Source organism: Zingiber officinale, chromosome 4B (assembly GCF_018446385.1).
Source record: "Zingiber officinale cultivar Zhangliang chromosome 4B, Zo_v1.1, whole genome shotgun sequence".
Lineage (NCBI taxonomy): Eukaryota > Viridiplantae > Streptophyta > Magnoliopsida > Zingiberales > Zingiberaceae > Zingiber > Zingiber officinale.
Window position 1 is genome coordinate 18,507,178 of NC_055993.1, and position 19,241 is coordinate 18,526,418.

Sequence of the window (19,241 nt, forward strand, 5' to 3'; positions counted from 1 at the left end):
GATCATCTCACACAATAGTGAGGCCGAGTGGGTAAGGCTGTGACAACCGTGCACTCTGTAGTCACTACTCCTGATGAGTGACCGAGTGGACGGGATGCTATCGGAGTACACCTATCCTCCTACCCCAAATCATAAATGGGGGAGCGCAATGCTCTCAACTCCTGGTACACGATGACGGGGAGGAATCCCTGCCGGCTAACACGTTGCATCACGCTACTCATGAGCGGACCAACGGAGCCAAACAAAGTCCCTGCTGCAACACACACTGCCTGAATCGACCACTAACCCATGAGTAGTGGTGTGTGCAGATCCATGTAACTGGCGATGTGCTCAATAATAATGGAGCGGGCTATCGTACAGCATGCAACCATGCAAATGGTGCATGGCACTAACCACAAAATATCCTGAACTAATCCATATATATATAAAAGTGCACCATGGGTCAACGAATCAAATCAAAGGTACACAGAAGGTATAAAAAAAAACTTAGGTCCTAAACATGATGAAGCATGGTATATCACTACCCCTATAAGCATGTATCAACAGGTAAGGAATACATGAAATGCAAAACAAGCAATCAATAAATCATGTAACAAGTATCGGGTAGTGATTAACCAGAACAAATAAGAAACATAATTAATGCAACTTGTTATATTCACTACTATGTATATCAAATGACATAAGTCAAAAGTACCCGCCTCCGATAAAATGATCATATCCGGTAATCAAGATACTCGTCGAGATACCGTCTCGAGTCAGAGTCCTGCGTCAAATAACATAAATATTTTATTTAGCTACATTCATAAAAAAATATAGCTAAATAAAATCCCTAAAATTAATTTAGGGTAAAACCCTAATCACATAATCTTAGTTTACCTATTTAAATCTAATAGTTAATTAGGGTTAGTAACTAAATCCCCAATCAACCCATTAGATTAAATCCAAACCTAATTCCCTTAACACAATCAGATTTAAAGTTAAACCTAAAACAAATTCTAGTAACAAATTCTTTCCTTTCTTCACAGTACACATACTTACCTTTGCTCTTGATCCAAAACCCCTGACGACGTTTGTTTGAGTGCTGCCGGCAAGAAACACCCCTAGAACCAAGATCACTTCCAATAAATCCTCACTGGATGGAATCAAAAGGAGAGATCAAGCAGTGACGATTACAAACCAAACATTACCTAATCTCTACAAACCTATACAGAAAATGCAAACTACATTTCCTACCAAATCTGTTCTCAGCTGTAGCTTACCTCAACTCAGTGCCGACAGCTTCCTCTTTGCTGGAGAACCCACAGAACCTCTCTAACCGTGGCAGTTAGGGCACAAAGGGGCTGTGATCAAGTACCTAGGATGCTGGCGGTGGGTTTCAGGCTAGGGCACAGAGGAGAGGAAGAAGGGAGGCGCATCGGTCGGCGCTAGGGCTCGGGTGCCGGCGTAGAGAATCGGCCGAGAGGAGTCAATGGCGTCGAGTGCGGCTCAGGAGGATGTGAGGAAGAGAAGGAGGATCAGGAGGCGGCTCGAGGCTTCCTTGGCCATGGCTTTTGTGCCGGAGGGAGAAATCGTCGGTCGGCCGGGGCTGGCTAGGGCATAGGCCGGAGATGGCTCGGGAGGAAAACAAAAATGGAGAAGAAGAAGAAGAGGTTGTGCGCTCTCGAGAAGGAAGAAGAGGTAATGGCCGAGGCTTATACGCGAGGGAGGGAGAAGGAAAACGGCTCGGCGGTTAGGGCTCGGAGGAGGGCGTCGGGCGCGCGGGGGAGGAAGAAACGACGAGGGGGCTCGGGCACGGGGTTTTCAGCGAGGCAGAGAGAAAAAAAAAACAAATAAAGAAAATAAAAGAAAAAGGAAATGTAAATATAAACATTTCCTCACTTAAATGGGATAGCCTAAACAGGCTTTTCCGGGCCCCATTTTTATCCTCGTTAACTTGTCCATACGAGCTCCGAAAAATTTTCAAAAATTCTGGAAAATTTCCTTATTAATATTCGCCTATTTTCGGTATTTTACAGCCGGCAAGCGCGAGTGGCCGTCGGCAGGCGCGAGTGGCCGCAGGTGGCTGCGGAGAGGCCCGAGTCGTCGCGCCTGAGCGTGGCCTGGCCTAGTCGCCTCTCCTGGCCAAGTTGGCGCGCCTGGCTGCGCCTGGCCGTGGCTGCTGGCAGGCGGGAGTCGACGAATCCTGGCATGGGCTGCTGTGGGTGGGCGAGTCGCCGCATTTGGTCGGAGGTGGCTGCTTGACCGGCCTTGGCAGTCACTGGCCAAATCTGGCCGTGACAGGGCGTGGTCGCTGCTGCACACGTAGGGTGGCAGTGACTGCCCACTGTGGCCGTTGTCGGACGCTAGGAATGCGGTTGCCCATGCTGGCCGTGGATGCCCCCGGATGGCCGCGGCTGCCCCCGCTAAGCGCGACAGCATGGAAATTAATATTGTATAAATTTTTATTTAAAATTTGAAAGTTGCTCTTATAATTCATTGTGTTATTTTTTGTAGGTCTCAATTTGTCATGATCTTAGTGTACGATCAGGACAACCGTTTTTGTTCACCTCTTTTCGATATTCCTAAGTACATTATTATACATTTTCTTATCTGTATATTAAGTTAACTTTAAATAATTAGGTTATAGTTGGGTGTTTAATTGTGTTCCTTCATTTTGATCTGATGTTCTTTGTTGCTTAGTCTTCAATGATAAGATTTAATTTGTAGTAACCTTTAATAATGTTTAACTAAATAATTACATACAGGTAAAATGCAGAATGAAAGAAGTTGGATGTATAATAAGAATTTACCTAATCGTCAAGGGTTAACTAATGAGTTTATCACTGGCCTGAGACAATTTTTGCATTTTGCATCTAGTCAAGTATATGGATGGCAAGAAGATAAGGTGTCCATGTAGAAAGTGTCACAATGGCAAATTTTTACCCACCGATAAAGTTGAAGAACATCTTTGTAGATTTGGTTTTACCCCCAATTATTATAATTGGACATGTCATGGTGAACCGTTCATATCTAATGAGGATAATGAACGGAATTTCCAAGCCTCTGTTAGTGGGGATCAGAGTTATGATGAACAAGTAAATCCATATCAGAGGATGATAATTGATACAAGATGTCAGAATTTTATTCCCAATACGCTTGGTGCAAGTTCTAGTTTTCCCCCAACAGGTGAACAAATGTTTGTTTCTAATACATCACCGTTGGAGGAGCCCAATGTACCAAGTCTTGATGAAATATATCACAAATTTCATGAAGTGTTGAGTGCCGCAAATGAACCATTATGGGCTGATTGTGATACTCAAACTATTAAATATAAAGGCAGATCATAATCTCTCCGAAGATTGTTTTAATGATATTGTTCAAGCTTTTGATGATACATTGTCACGTGATCACATTTTGCCTCCTGATTTTTACAGTATGAAAAAAATGGTGAAAGATTTAGGTCTTTCGGTTTAAAGAATTGATGTTTGCAGAGATGGTTGTATGTTATATTGGGGAGATGATGCATATGCAGATGTTTGTAAATTCTGTAATCAAGATAGGTATAAGACAACCAGAAGGAGTCAACAATGACGTAAATCATACAGCCAGTTGTTTTATTTACCTTTAACTCCTAGATTACAAAGACTGTATGCATCAAAGGCAACAGTAGAACACATGACTTGGCATGCAACTCATAAAACAGAAGAGGGGCTCATGTGTCATCCATCAGATGCAGATGCGTGGAAAAATTTTGATAGAACATATCCAGATTTTGCAAAGGAGACTCGAAACATTAGATTATGTCTATGTGCTGATGGATTTGCTCCATTTGGTAAATCAAGAAGAAATTATTCTTGTTGGCCAGTTATCTTAACGCCATATAATCTTCCACCTGGGATGTGCATGAAAACACCTTATATGTTTTTAACATTGGTTGTACCTGGGCCGCAAAATCCAAAGAAGTTGATAAATATTTATATGCAACCCCTGATAGCAGAACTTAAACAACTATGGGATGAAGGTGTTCCTACATACGATATTAATTCTAACCAGATGTTTATAATGAAGGCTGCTCTTCTTTGGACCATAAATGACTTTCCAGCCTACGGTATGTTATCAGGTTGGAGTACTGCTGGGATCTTGGGATGGCCCATATGTATGGAGAGATCAAAGTCAATCAGATTGAAACATGGGAAGAAACCGAGTTATTTTGATTGTCATAGGCAATTTTTACCAACAAATCATAATTTCAGAAGGAATAAAGATGAATTCACTAAAAATAGGATTGAACGAGCACTTCCGCCTTTGAGATTGACAGGTCTAGATATTTGGTACAGAGTGCTTCACTTTCCATCTGTTATTGAAAACCCTCATGGTACAACATATGAATATGGGCATACACATAAATGGACTAAATGGAGTATATTTTGGGATTTGCCATATTGGTTTAGTCATTTGATACATCATAATCTCGATGTAATGCATATTGAGAAGAATGTTTTTGATAATCTGATAAATACAGTGATGGATATCAATGGAAAAACAAAAGACAATCTCAATGCAAGAAAAGATATGCGACTCATTTGTAAAAGACCCACTCTTGATGTCGATGAAAATAGTAGGGGACCAAAGCCAAAGGCAGTTTATACATTAAATAAGGATCAACGACGTGTCCTATGTGAATGGTTGAAATCTTTGAAATTTCCAGATGGGTATGTCTCTAATCTTGGAAGATGTGTTGATATCAAAGAATGCAAATTATTTGGCTTGAAAAGTCATGATTGTCATATAATAATGCAAAGATTGATTCCTATTGCTTTTAAGGAACTCTTACCACAATTTGTATGGGGAGCGATTACGGAGTTAAGTATTTTCATACATGATATTTGCTCAACAGTTTTGAGACGTTCACACATGGAGAAGTTAGAGAGAGACATTCCAATCATTTTGTGCAATTTGGAAAGGATATTTCCACCCTCTTTTTTTGATTCCATAGAACATCTTTTGGTTCACTTGCCATATGAGGCTAAAGTTGGAGGACCCGTCTATTTTCGGTGGATGTATTCATTTGAAAGGTAGAATTTCTTTTTTCCTATACTTTAACTCTTTGAATGAAAAAATATTACTAATTATGCTGGATTATGTATTAATAGTTAACATAATTTGTTAAATTTTCAACAGATTCTTATATCATTTGAAGAAAAAAGTGAAAAATAAAGCACGTGTTGAAGCCTCTATTGTTAATGCATACATTGTGGAGGAAGTAACAACTTTTGCATCATATTATTTTGAACCTCATGTCCCTAGCAAAAGGCGAAAAGCGGGCAGAAATGATGAGGGTCCTATTGATCCAAATGTCAACTCATTTTCAATCTTTAACTACCTTGGTCGACCAAGTGGACCATGTAAACAAAGATATTTAACTGGTAAAGAATGACGGGCAGCCCAAACCTATATTTTACTAAATTGTCCAGAAGTATCGTCGTATTACGAGTAAGTATATATTTATATTTTAATTCTTTTTATGCCGTAAATTGGTTGTGTAATAATATGTTTTTTTTTAAGTAGGATATTTCAAAACTTATATTCTGAATTGTCGCCACAAGAGTTCGATAGATTTTGCGAAGAAGAATTTGCTGCATGGTTCAAATCATATGTAAGTAAATAATATCTATTTGGTTGAATCATATGCATATGTTTAACAATTGGTGTTTTGACCTAGGTTCAAGGTAATCAAGCCCACCTTGAGCAAGAATGGCTAATCCATCTGTCATGGGGTCCAAAATCATTCGTACACACTTGGCTAGCATATTTCATAAATGGATATAATTTTTATACTCAAGAATATGGAATGGGAAAGAATACCATGAATAGTGGGATGTGTGTATCGTCATCTAATGAAGGAGGTCCAAGCAATGATTTTTATGGTTTGTTGGATGAATTTATAGAAGTAGAATACCCAGGGCCACAAATGCAAGTTATATTATTTATGTGTCGCTGGTTTGACCCTGTTAGAGGGATGAAGGTGCATCCACATTATAATTTCGTTGAAATAAATCATAAGAGATTTTATAAGAGATATGAACCATTTGTATTGGCACAACAAGCAATCCAAGTATTTTATTCTGCATACCCGAGTTTAAAACGTGATAAGATTGATTGGTGGGTTGTTTGTAAAACCAAAGCACGAAAAAAAATTGAGACACGTTGGGAAAACATTGCATATCAACAAGAGGAAGTTGCAAACATCTTTCAGACTGAGGAATTTATTATTCCAACTTTACGAGATCCCAGCGGTGTAGTGATAAACGTGGATAGAAGTGAAATTGATGATGTTGATGATGATGAGGAGGAGGAGGAGGAGGAGGAGTCGGAGGAGGATAACGACAATGATGACTTTGATTTTTGATGATGGGTAAGTTTTGTTAGATTATTTAAAGAAATTTACCATATTTTTTTTATAGTGTCTCATTTATAATTTTATTTATTTTATCTGTTAATACATTGTATTTGTTCCTACAGGTCATTAGAGGTGACTATCTCATATTTTTTCCTCCTTATTCTATAAGCTTTACGTAAAAATGGTAAGGTTTTTAAATGTCCTTTTTTTATGTATCATATCTATAATTTACTTTATCCTATATTGTTGGAATTTTCAGCATATATTTCGACGTGGTGGGCGTAGACGGAGCTCACAGGACCAAACAAATTCATCACCTGCCAGTGTACCTATGCCACCCCCTGATCAGGCAGGACCATCACATGTACCATCTCCACCGGCTTCAAATTCGCCGCCGCCATTACCATCCCCAGCGCAGTTACCAGCCCCCACAAATCTTCCTAACTCTGCAAGAAGCTCATTTGCTGAGTTTAGAAATGATAGAGCTTTTTTAGTCCCCATCGGAGATTCGTAAGTACTATAAAATATTTTATTTTTTTATTTATCTTAATTATTTAACATCATTTGTTTGTAATTTAATGCAGATTTGAAAATCCTGTACAAGTTGTTCGCGAGATTAATAGAATTGTGAATAACCATTGAGGAGGAGATCCGATGACATATTCAAGCACCCCACCAGCCACAAAACAACTATGGTGGAGCGAGTTCAAGGTATATTTTCTTGAATTTAATTCAAATTTAAAATTAATATATAATTAAAAAAAAATCCATTTCAGCGGCTAAATAATTGGGACCCTAATGATGAAATGGAGATCCGCAGAATATTTTTAAAAAAAATGTGGCGATCACATTAGACATGTATTAAGTCACGCCAAGCATCGGGGAAAAAAACCAAACTTCATCACCGAAGAAAATTGGGAGAGGATCACCCAGTTTTGGGCAACAGAGGAGAGTAAGAAAAGGAGTGACCTGAATAGAATGAATCAATCTCACAATTCTGGTGACTCATCTGCTATATATGCGAGAGGCTCCATTAACATAGATGAGCATAGACGGAGATTGGTAATTTTTTAACTCTTCCACAAATTAATTATTTATATCAAATTATTTCATTATTTGTAATTATGTTTTTTTAGACCAAGGAGCTAGGGAAGGAGCCCTCTTTCATTGATACTTTCACCCGCACTTTTAAAAAAAAAAATAACACTTGGAGTGGGGTGAGAGTAAAAGCAGTCAAGGTTTGAATAAATATTTATTTACTTAATTGTACTCTAGGTAGATGTCTTAATATTATATGTGTTTCTATTATATCTAATCAATATCTTTATGTGTTTTAAAAAATAGGACAAATATGATGAACTCGAGCTAGCCCAATCATGCTCACAAGCTGGTGTCGATAGTCAGGGGTCTGAGGAGTCTATTGGCAATAATTTGAGTTTATGGTTGGAGGCTAGTGGAGGACCAAAAGGGGGAAGGATTTTGGGAATGGGTTCCTTGAGCATAACCCAAAGAATAGTTGGATCATCTTCCTCCTCAACAACACTTAGGACCCAAGTAAATACCTTGACTGATGAGGTTAGCAATCTGAAGGAAATAATATCGCAAAGAGACCAAGAAAGTGTGCAAAGAGACCTAGAAAGGGCGAAAATGGAGCAAGATATGAGAGCGTTGCGCCGACAGCAAGAATTTATCATGCGACACCTTCAGTTGACCTCCGCTCAAAGTCAGGTTCCTTCCAATGACGACGATGATGATGGCTATGATGATAACAATGATGGTGGTGATGGTTGTTCCTGATTTTAATTATGTACGCTGATTAAATGTCTCTTAATTAGTGTTTTCAATATTAATTAATGGCTTCTTAACTTCTCTAATTTTTATTTTAATTAATATTATTGATTTGTTTTTAACAGGGCTGGTGAGACGAAATGTATGCTGGAGAAAAAAGTAAGTATTATGTAATCTAATTTTATTGATTTATTTATATTTTTCAGTTGCATTTGAAAAGTTAAATAAGGGTATCATTCTTTTTAAAAATTTATTAAAATTTACTACTACTGCATTATTAGTTCACATAGGAGGGAATCAATTAAAATTAGGTCAGCACGAAGAAAGAATGAAATCATTTAAAATTCTATCAAATTAGATTGATATAGACGAATTTGCTACTACTGCATTATATATTGACGGATTTGCCAATCATATCTTCTGGAGGTTATTTGATTGATTATATTTGAAATAAACTAATTCAGTGATGTCTTTAATCAATGAGGGAGGTGTTTGGAACCAATTTGATATTAACTAGTTTGTGTTTTATTCATTTGAGATATTTTCATATGTTAGGATTTTTAAGAATACATCTCATGCTATTCATGCCAAATGGAAATAGGATATTTGTAGCTTTTATTTGCTATGGTGAAATAGGATGTATTATATTTAAGAAACTGTTAGCTAGCTTCAAGATACTTCTTATATTTTAATTTACCGTTGCTATGAAATGGATAGTTGATACCGTTGATAAATAGGGCCTTTTTTTGAATGTTCAAGGAATTTCTGATTGCTTGTATAAAGGTGTTTGAGTGTAATTGTCTTGAGTTTGCTGACTTCAGTCCATGGGCAATTAAAAGTGTTTGACCTGTCTTAATTTTGAATTGTCTTCTTATTAGTTTGAAATATCAAACCAAGCTTTACTCCTCTCTATCAATGTAACGACCCGGCACTCTTGACCCATTTGGCGACCTCTCATGTCGTCGACCGTCGACCCTTGGCCGTGCCGTTACTCACTAGGACTTTCCACCCCTGGCAGTGGATTTTTGCCTCCAGTTCGAATACGGTCGTAACTGTAAGACCTGGCCCATTTGGCGACCCTCGGATCGTCGACCGAGGTCTAGAGTTCGAATCCTGGGGGAGGCAAAAATCCACTGTCAGGGGTGGAAAGTCCTAGTGAGTAACGGCACGGCCAAGGGTCGACGATCGACGACATGAGAGGTCGCCAAATGGGTCGCCAAATGGGCCAAGAGGGTCGGGTCGTTACAATCAATTTGTAGCTACAAGATCTCTGATTTATTTCTGTACATTCTGTCGAGCTTCACTTATTCTACATACAATTAATCTTTTACCTAGGGAATCTATGGTAGTCTCAGTAACAGTGTGTTAACTCTACTGTATAACAATTAATACCAAACTCATATCATTCATGTTTCCTCAATTTGTTACTTTTTTTCTCTGATAAAGCACAGCAGGACTGTGAACTTATATATTGGCATCACATAATACAACATTGCTTTACAAGTTCCTACTTGTCACATCCCATTAAAATAAGCATCTCATGGTTGGGTTTGTAAGATTCAGGTTCCAACTTATAAGAAGAATTTCTGATCGATTGTTTCCCTTTTGTTATACTACTCAATATAATTCGAATTAATACTTTCTCCCTCTGCATCTTTTATGTGTGTTTGACATCTTCAAATACTAGGGCTACTGGTTGGATCTGTTTTATGCCAACAATACAAGTTATATAACATCCTCAAGCACCAAGCCTCAAACCAAGTTTGTGATGTCACACTCCCATGCAAGCAAACTAATTATGAGACTGTTACATTTTAAGTAATTATCTTTCTGGTTACATATGATCTAGTTTATTTGTTTGTTTTTATGTAGGAAAAGAAGACTTGATGGGGATGAAAGCTTTTGTGGAATAAGAAGATAACTTGATGTATCTTAGTTTGTTTAACTTCTTGGATTGATGGACTTGTATGGAAACTTGTTGGAGTGTTGAACTTGTGAAATATTTTTGAGTAGCTTAAAGAACAAATATGATATTGTATGACTTGTTGAGTTTGAAACATTTGAATTTGTTGTGAATAGATGTATGTGAATTAATTAAGATGTGTTAATGTTAATTAGGATGTGTTGAATGTGTTATTTGAATTTGTTGTATATGTATGTATGGATTAAATTGTACAAATCAGCTATAACTGTAATGTAGTTTTGATATTAGGAACGAATTTGGCAACAAATAATTTTTGTTATCATTCTATCGTCACTTCCCAACAAAAGATTTTTTGTTGCAAATTTCGTCCCAGAATCCCATATATAAAAAGCAACGGATTTGGCAACGAAAATTTAGTTCGTTGCCAAATTTTGTTGCCAAAATCGTTGCCAAATTTGAAACAAATATCGTATTCGTTGCAAAATTAGGGACTAACTTAGCAACAAAAATTAATTCGTCACTGAATTCATCCCCAAATTCGTTGCAAAGTTTGCAACAAAAAAATTTTCGTCCCAAAATTGTATGAAATATTCCAACAAGTAAGGGTTTTTGTTGGAAATTTGGTGACGGCTTTGGCAACGAAAATAAAATTCGTTACTAAATTTTGTTGCCAACTTCGTTGCCGATTTTGCAACAAAATTACTATTCGTTGGAAAAGTATACGCAAAATTAGGGACAAAATTAGCAACAAAAAAAAATTCGACAAAATTTTTTGACCCCAAATTCGTTGTTAAGTTTGCAACAAAAAAATATTCGTTGCAAAATTGTATAAACTTCTGTGATGAAAAAAAAAAATTTGTTACAAATTTGGCGACGAATTTGGGGACGAAAATTATTTTCGTCCCTATTTTCGTCCCCAATTTCGTTGCCAATTTTACAACAAACATAAGTTTGTTCCAAAAGTTAGCATCAACCTGTTTGGGACGAAAATTTTTTCATCCCAAATTTCGTCCCCAAATCTTTTGCAACGAATTTTTTTTATAAATTCGTCCCAAAATTCATCCCAAAATATAGTAATTATTGTAGTGAGAGCTATGACAAGGGTCATGCAAGGGGGTGTGCAAGGGCCATGCAAGGGGGTGTGACCTGCACACGGCCGTGTGAGGCACATGGCCCATGGCCGTGTGAGCCACACGGCCGTGTAAGGTTGCCAGAGGAGAAGAATGGCATGGCCGTGTGAATCCACACGACCGTGTAACTTTGACAAAGAAGGAGAAGAATATGGCCATGTCCCAGACACGGCCGTGTAAGGGTACCAGAACTGGAGGCAGTGCGGGCAGTAGCAGAGCATGTCAAGGCAGTGTGAGCTTCACACGGCCGTATCACCTTAGCAGAGAGAGGAGTAGTGCAGGTAGTGTGAGCCTCACACGGCCGTGTGGCGCCCGTGCCAAGCCTATAAAAGGGGTTTTCTTCCCCTTTTCTCACATCTTTGGCTGGTCTTTGGCTTGGGGCTCTTCCCCATTGCTTGGGAAAGGGTTCTCCCCCTTGGGGGAACCCTAGATCTTCCATTCTTCGTCGATCCGTCCACCTCCGGAGCAAGGATTGCATCCAAGAAGACCGAAGCTACATGGATAAGCATTCTCTTCTTTTCTCCTTATATTTTGAGTTGTAGATTGCTTTATTTCTTGTCTCTTGATTGTAATTATCTTGCAATGGAGTAGATCTCTAGATCTAGGATGTAGGAAGTGTTAGGATCCTTCGTACGGCTAGAGAGGGGGGTGTGAATAGCCGACCCCAATCTTTCTCGTTTCTTCCTACGATTAGGTTAGCGCAGCGGAAATACAAAGTAGAAAGAAAACAGGAGAAGAAAGACAAACCATATAACGAGGTTCGGAGATGAACTCCTACTCCTCGGCGTGTCCGTAAGGTGGACGAAGCCTACCAATCCGTCGGTGGATGAGTCCCCGGAAACCCGGCTAATAGATACTCCTTGTGGGTGGAGAAACCTCACCACAATCTTTGCAACAGCAATAGGAGTACAAATAGGAACAAGAAAACAAGAACAGAAATGTAAACAACACTTGCTTGCCTTCTTGAAGTCAGCGGGAATGAAGTAGCAGCTTCTCGGATCCAAGCCTAGCTAGAAAACCAAAGAACAGGAAGAAGCTCACGCGAAGCTTTAGCACCCAACGAGCTCAACAAAGCTCAAGAAGAAGAAGAAGCGTAAGCTTCAGTAAGAGTACTTCGGAAGGAAGAAGAAGAAGCCCCGAGAATCCCTCACCCCTTTATACCGCAAAGAAGAAACAATGAAGAAACTAGGCCGCGTTAAGCTAGAACTCGATCGGCCTGCACCGATCAGGGAAGAGGTGGATCGCTCGATCGGTCCACGCATCGATCGAGAGAGGTGGATCGGTTCACGCACCGATCCCTTCCTTTCCCCTTCTCGCGATGCCGTCTCGATCGGTCCACGCATCGATCAGGACGGCCCGATCGGTCCGTGGACCGATCGGCTTTTTTTCGCCTCATCGACGGTCACCGGATCCGATCAAGAACAACAGAGTTGTTGTATCCGATCGGTCCACGCATCGATCGATAACCATCGCAGCATATCGATCGGTCACCGATCGTCACCGGCCGTCGATGAGCCATGTATCATTGGATCGGTGCGCATCCGATCCAAACTTCTCACCTAAACCTAAGGCTTACACCAACATCCGTCAATCTTGACTGCTGGTACATCATGCCTAGCATCCGGCCACCCTCGACTGCTAGCACTCCCTCACTGGTCAATCCTTTGACCCACTTAGATTTTCCACACCAGATGTCCGATCATCCCCGATCCATCCGGATTTTCCTCTTCGTGCCAAGTATCCGATCACCCCTCGACCTACTTGGACTTTCCAACACCGTGTCCGATCATCCCCGATCCATCTGGATTTTCCTCGCCCGCTTCACTCACCAGACTTTCCACGGTTCACTCACCAGGATTTCCACACCGCCTAACATCCCAGTTAGGACTTTCTCTGCCCGCTTCACTCACCAGGACTTTCCAACTGCCTAACATCCCAGTTAGGGCTTTTCCATTGCCTAACATCCCAGTTAGGACTTTTCCTCGTGCCAAGCTCCCTGCTTGGACTTCTCCGTGCCAAGTCTCCATACTTGGACTTTTCCAGTGCCAAGTCTCCATACTTGGACTTTTCCCGTGCCAAGTCTCCATACTTGGACTTTTCGCGTGCCAAGCTCCCTACTTGGACTTTTCCGTTGCCAAGTCTCCACACTTGGACTTTTCAGGTCAACCAGGTCAACCTTGACCTAAGGTTGCACCTACAATCTCCCAAACATCTATTCTTGTCCCATATCAAGAATACAACTCTTCCGTTGCCAAGTCTCCACACTTGGACTTTTCAGGTCAACCAGGTCAACCTTGACCTAAGGTTGCACCTACAATCTCCCAAACATCTATTCTTGTCCCATATCAAGAATACAACTCTTCCACGAGTGTCAAACATCAACATGCAACTCAACTAGGTCAACCTTGACCTAAGGTTGCACCGACAATCTTCCCAAGTCAAACATCGCACTACCGCTCGAGTCAAGTTACCACGAGTCGGGTCAACCAGGTCAACCTTGACCTAAGGTTGCACCAACAATCTCCCCCTTTTTGATGTTTGACAAAACCCATAATCAAGTTAGGTTAACCCGATAACCTAACTTAGGTTTTCCAACCATCTTCCAATGCCCAATGTTCTTTCTTTGAACATTCTCTGGACATTCTCCCCTTAGGTTAACCCGATAACCTAACTTGGGTTCTCCAATAATCCCCTTTGACACACATCAAAAGAATTCCAATGTTCTTCCTTGAACATTCCTCGACATTCTTCCCTAGCTTAGGTTAACCCGATAACCTAACTTGGGTTCTCCAATAATTCTCCAATGAACACTCTCCCTTTTGACACACATCAAAAGAAAAGGAGAGTATCAAGATCAAGAGTTTCTTCCCAATGAAAGTCTCATACCTTTCATCAACTCTTATTTCCCTGATACTAAACTCAACAATCAACTTAGTGATAATCCCATATCACTAATCCTCAAAAGTCTTAAGGAGTAAAACTCCCTAAAAGTCAACTCCCCTTGACAATTAGATAAACTCTCCCTAAAGGTCAACTCCCTCGACCATTGCACCAACAATGTCTTGGAGAGTTTCAAACCTTTAGAAATCCACAAACCAATTTTCACCTGAAATTTCAGACCAACAAATGAAATTCAGCTTCACCGATCGGTCACCGCACCGATCAGATCCCATCGATCGTCCCGGACCGATCCACATTCACCGACCTGATCGCGCCATCGCTTTCTTCGATTGGTCTCCCACCGATCCATTCCTCCTGGATCGTCCAAAGGACCGATCCACTCTTTCTGGATCGGTCCAGGACCGATCCAAGCTCCTTTATCGTAATTCCTGAATTTCCTTTAAATTCGTAAACCCATAAACAATTCCGAAAATTTCAAAATTATGAAACTTTGAGGATACACTCCTCATAACATATACAATCATGGAAAAATAGTTTTCTATGAAAATAACTTCCATTTTTCAATCTTGATACAAAGTTCAAAAACTTTGAAATAGTTCAAGTTTTAACTCAACTTTGTATCACAATGTTCAATGATGAATGCAATCACTAAGATGGCTTCATCAAGGTTTTCCAAATCAATTTCAAAATGATTTTAAACCTTTTAATTTAGGACCACAATCTTAGGGCTAAATGTACATGACTTGTACACAAGCTTTCCCTATGATCCCCAATTTCTTGAATTAGGCTCATCTAGGTACAAGAACTATGCACCTTGATCCTAACTCATGATCCTAATATCTCACACACATCTAAGGTGTATCAAACCACATTCAAGTCAATTTGATGTGAGATATGGGTTAAGGTCAACTTAGGCTAAGTTCTCATGCATTTTCTAAACTACACTTTGATCTCAATATCAAAATGTGTTTTTATCCTTAAATCAATTTCATTGATTATTAATGCAAGAGATGATGACATGGCATAAATGATATCATAAGTAAAAACATGTGCCAATGTCATGATGTCATGGCATAAAGCTTGAAAACTTAAATAAAGCATGACATATAATAACCTAAGCATTATCATGACATTTCAAATGATCATAAATTAAATATGGTGTCATGACATGGCATATGGCAAACAACCATGGTAAGTTAACACAAATAAAATACCTAGATCACCTATCTAAGTATCCTTAATCACTTAGCTAACTTAAATTCTAATCCTAGATTGCCCAAAGTGCTCCAAGAAAATGTCAAAACCCAAGTTGGCATTTCTTGATCTCTTGTTTGATTTATACCATTTAAAATTCTACAAGAGTAGCACTTCTAAGTTAAGGCCCGGATTGCCTTGATTACCTAAGAGAATATCAAAATCCCAATTTGATATTTCTCTAGGTTTTTCAAAATTGTGTCAATTTAAAGTAAGATTAATATATTCTCACTTTGGCACAACTTACTCTTCCAAGGAGTGAATGACAAAGATTATTCCATTTCATTTTCAAAGGTTCCCAAACACCTTGAAAATGCTCCTTGAGTGTCAATTTCCTCAAAGTTGGGTTAACTACCCTTCTTATTGGAGTTGACACTCTCTAACCCATCTATGGGGTAGAGAAGATGCTCCTAGGAACCCAATACCTATTAGAGCTCATTGAGTTCACTAAATATTCACTAGGGATAACTTCCCTAGCAACCCTCCTAATGACCCTCTTAGGCTTTAAAGTCTTGGTCATTTGGGTCTCATCAAGGTCAACTATAGGGTGACTTCCCTTGTGACCTTGGTAGTGGTCTCCCTAGTCCTAGGTTTTCTTCCATACTCGAATGGAACATTATGATAGCTGGGCTTGCCAACTTGGGCCTTAGGTTTGTGACCCAAACCTTTCTTGTCCTTGGACTTGGGTTTTTGACCCCTAGACCCTAGAGTCAAATCCTTAAGAGCCTTTTCTAGAGAGTCAAGTCTTGACCTTAAGGCTTGATTTTCTTTCTCTAATACCTCAAGTTTTGATTTGTCATTCTTTCTTGAGGTGTTCCTAGGCATGTGTCTAGTTGATTTAGGGTTTTTACCTAGGTTTTCCTTAACCTTAGAAGTGTTAATCCTAGGGTTAGCATTCCTAGTAGTATCCCTATCTAGGTTGACATGTTTAGCACCTAAGCACATGTATTGATTTCTAGTGTTAACATGCTTATCATTATTGACTAATGCAATAAAATTACTAGCATGTATCCTACTAGAATTGCACGAATGAGCCTTAAAAGATACCTTAGGGTTTGCCTTAGCTCCCCCTATCGATGTGCCCGATCTCTTGCCCTTATGAGGTTGCCTCCCCCTTGGACAATGGCTCCTATAGTGTCCCCTTTGCTTGCATTGGAAGCACACGATGTGCTCCTTGCCCTTGCGTTTCGGGACTCCGGCTTCCTTGACCTTTGGCGCCGGTGGAGTCTTTCTTACCCTCTTTGGACATTTACTCTTGTAATGTCCACGTTCCCTACACTCAAAGCACATAATATGTAATTTAATTGAACTTAAATTGCTTGAGTTACCTAGGGTTGAGGGTGGATGCGAGCTCTCTTCTTCATCCCTCCCGGAGGTAGAAGCTTCTTCTTCTTGCTCCGAACTTGAAGAAGAACTCTCCTCCTCTTCTTCCTTGGATGTTGAGTAGCCCTCAACTCCCAATTCGCTTCTTCCACGATGTGAGCTACTTGGCTCACTAGGCTCCTCTTCATGGCTTGAAGTGGAGCTCTCCTCATGGAGTTTGGCCAAGTTGTTCCACAACTCCTTGGCATTGTTGTACCTATCTATCTTGCACAAAACATTATTAGGTAAAGCAAATTCAATAATTTTTGTTACCTCGTCATTGATTTCGGATTGTCGGATTTGCTCTTTCGTCCACTCCTTCTTCTTGATAGGTTTTCCTTCCTCATCCATCGGAGGGGAAAACCCTTCTTGTACACAAAACCAATTTAACATATTAGTTCTAAGAAAATACATCATCCTTACCTTCCAATATGTGAAGTTGTCGTGAGACTCGTAGAAGGGTTGAATGGTGATGTCTTCTCCATAGAGATCCATCTCTAGCTTTGCTCCCACGGGTGTTGATCCGATGAAGAGCAACCTCGCTCTGATACCACTTGTTAGGATCCTTCGTACGGCTAGAGAGGGGTGTAGACGCCCCAAATTCTTCGCTTCTTCCTACGATTAGGTTAGCGCAAGGAAATACAAAGTAGAAAGAAAACAGAGAAGAAAGACAAACCATATAACGAGGTTCGAGATGAACTCCTACTCCTGCGTGTCCGTAAGGTGGAGAAGCCTACCAATCCGCTTTGGATGAGTCCCCGAAACCCGGCTAATAGATACTCCTCAGGGTGGAGAAACCTCACCACAATCTTTGCAACAACAAATAGGAGTACAAATAGGAACAAGAAAACAAGAACAGAAATGTAAACAACACTTGCTTGCCTTCTTGAAGTCAACAGGAAGCAGCAGCTTCTCGGATCCAAGCCTAGCTAGAAAACCAAAGAATGGAAGAAGCTCACGCCAAGCTTTAGCACCCAACGAGCTCAACAAAGCTCAAGAAGAAGAAGACTTCAGCTGGGAATTCCTAAGGAAGAAGAAGAAGCCTGTAGAATCCTCCCTTTATACCGCAAAGAAGAAAGAAACTAGCCATGCCGCAACGGTTAGAACTCGATCGGCCCGCACCGATCGTGAAGAGGTGGATCGCTCGATCGGTCCACGCACCGATCGAGGAGGTGGATCGGTCACGCACCGATCCCTTCCTTCCTTCTCGTGCCGCTCGATCGGTCCACGCATCGATCAGATGGGCCCGACGGTCTGGGACCGATCACCGCCTTCGCACATCGATCGGCCACCGATCGATCAAGAATCGAACAGAGTTCGATCTGACGGCCACCGCACCGATCGATAACCATCAAGAGCATATCGATCGGTCACCGATCGGTCACCGCATCGATCGATGAGCTATATCATCGATCGGTCCGCAGTCCGATCCAAACTTCTCACCCTAAACCTAAGGCTTTCACACCAACATCCGGTCAATCTTACTGTTGGTACATCATGCCTAGCATCCGGCCACCCTTGACCTGCTAGCACTCCCGCAAAGTGTCCAATCCTTCGACCCACTTAGACTTTTCACACCAGATGTCCGATCATCCCCGATCCATCTGGATTTTCCTCTTCGTGCCAAGCATCCGATCACCCTCGACCTACTTGGACTTTCCAACACCGTAAGTCCGATCATCCCCGATCCATCCGGATTTCCTCGCCCGGCTCACTCACCAGACTTTCCACCGGCTTCACTCACCAGATTTCCACACTGCCTAACATCCCAGTTAGGACTTTCTCACTGCCTGGCTTCACTCACCAGGATTTTCCAACTGCCTAACATCCCAGTTAGGGCTTTTCCATTGCCTAACATCCCAGTTAGGACTTTTCCTCGTGCCAAGCTCCCTGCTTGGACTTCTCCGTGCCAAGTCTCCATACTTGGACTTTTCCAGTGCCAAGTCTCCATACTTGGACTTTTCCCGTGCCAAGTCTCCATACTTGGACTTTTCGCGTGCCAAGCTCCCGACTTTTCCGTTGCCAAGTCTCCACACTTGGACTTTTCAGGTCAACCAGGTCAACCTTGACCTAAGGTTGCACCTACAATCTCCCAAACATCTATTCTTGTCCCATATCAAGAATACAACTCTTCCGTTGCCAAATCTCCACACTTGGACTTTTCAGGTCAACCAGGTCAACATTGACCTAAGGTTGCACCTACAATCTCCCAAACATCTATTCTTGTCCCATATCAAGAATACAACTCTTCCACGAGTGTCAAACATCAACATGCAACTCAACTAGGTCAACCTTGACCTAAGGTTGCACCGACAATCTTCCCAAGTCAAACATCAAAATACAACTCGAGTCAAGTTACCTCGAGTTGGGTCAACCAGGTCAACCTTGACCTAAGGTTGCACCAACAGGAAGTATTCGTGATATGATGATGATGTAAAACTCTTGTGGATTTGCCAATTTCCTATTTCTATGATATTGTCTTATTTGTATCTATTTGATCTTG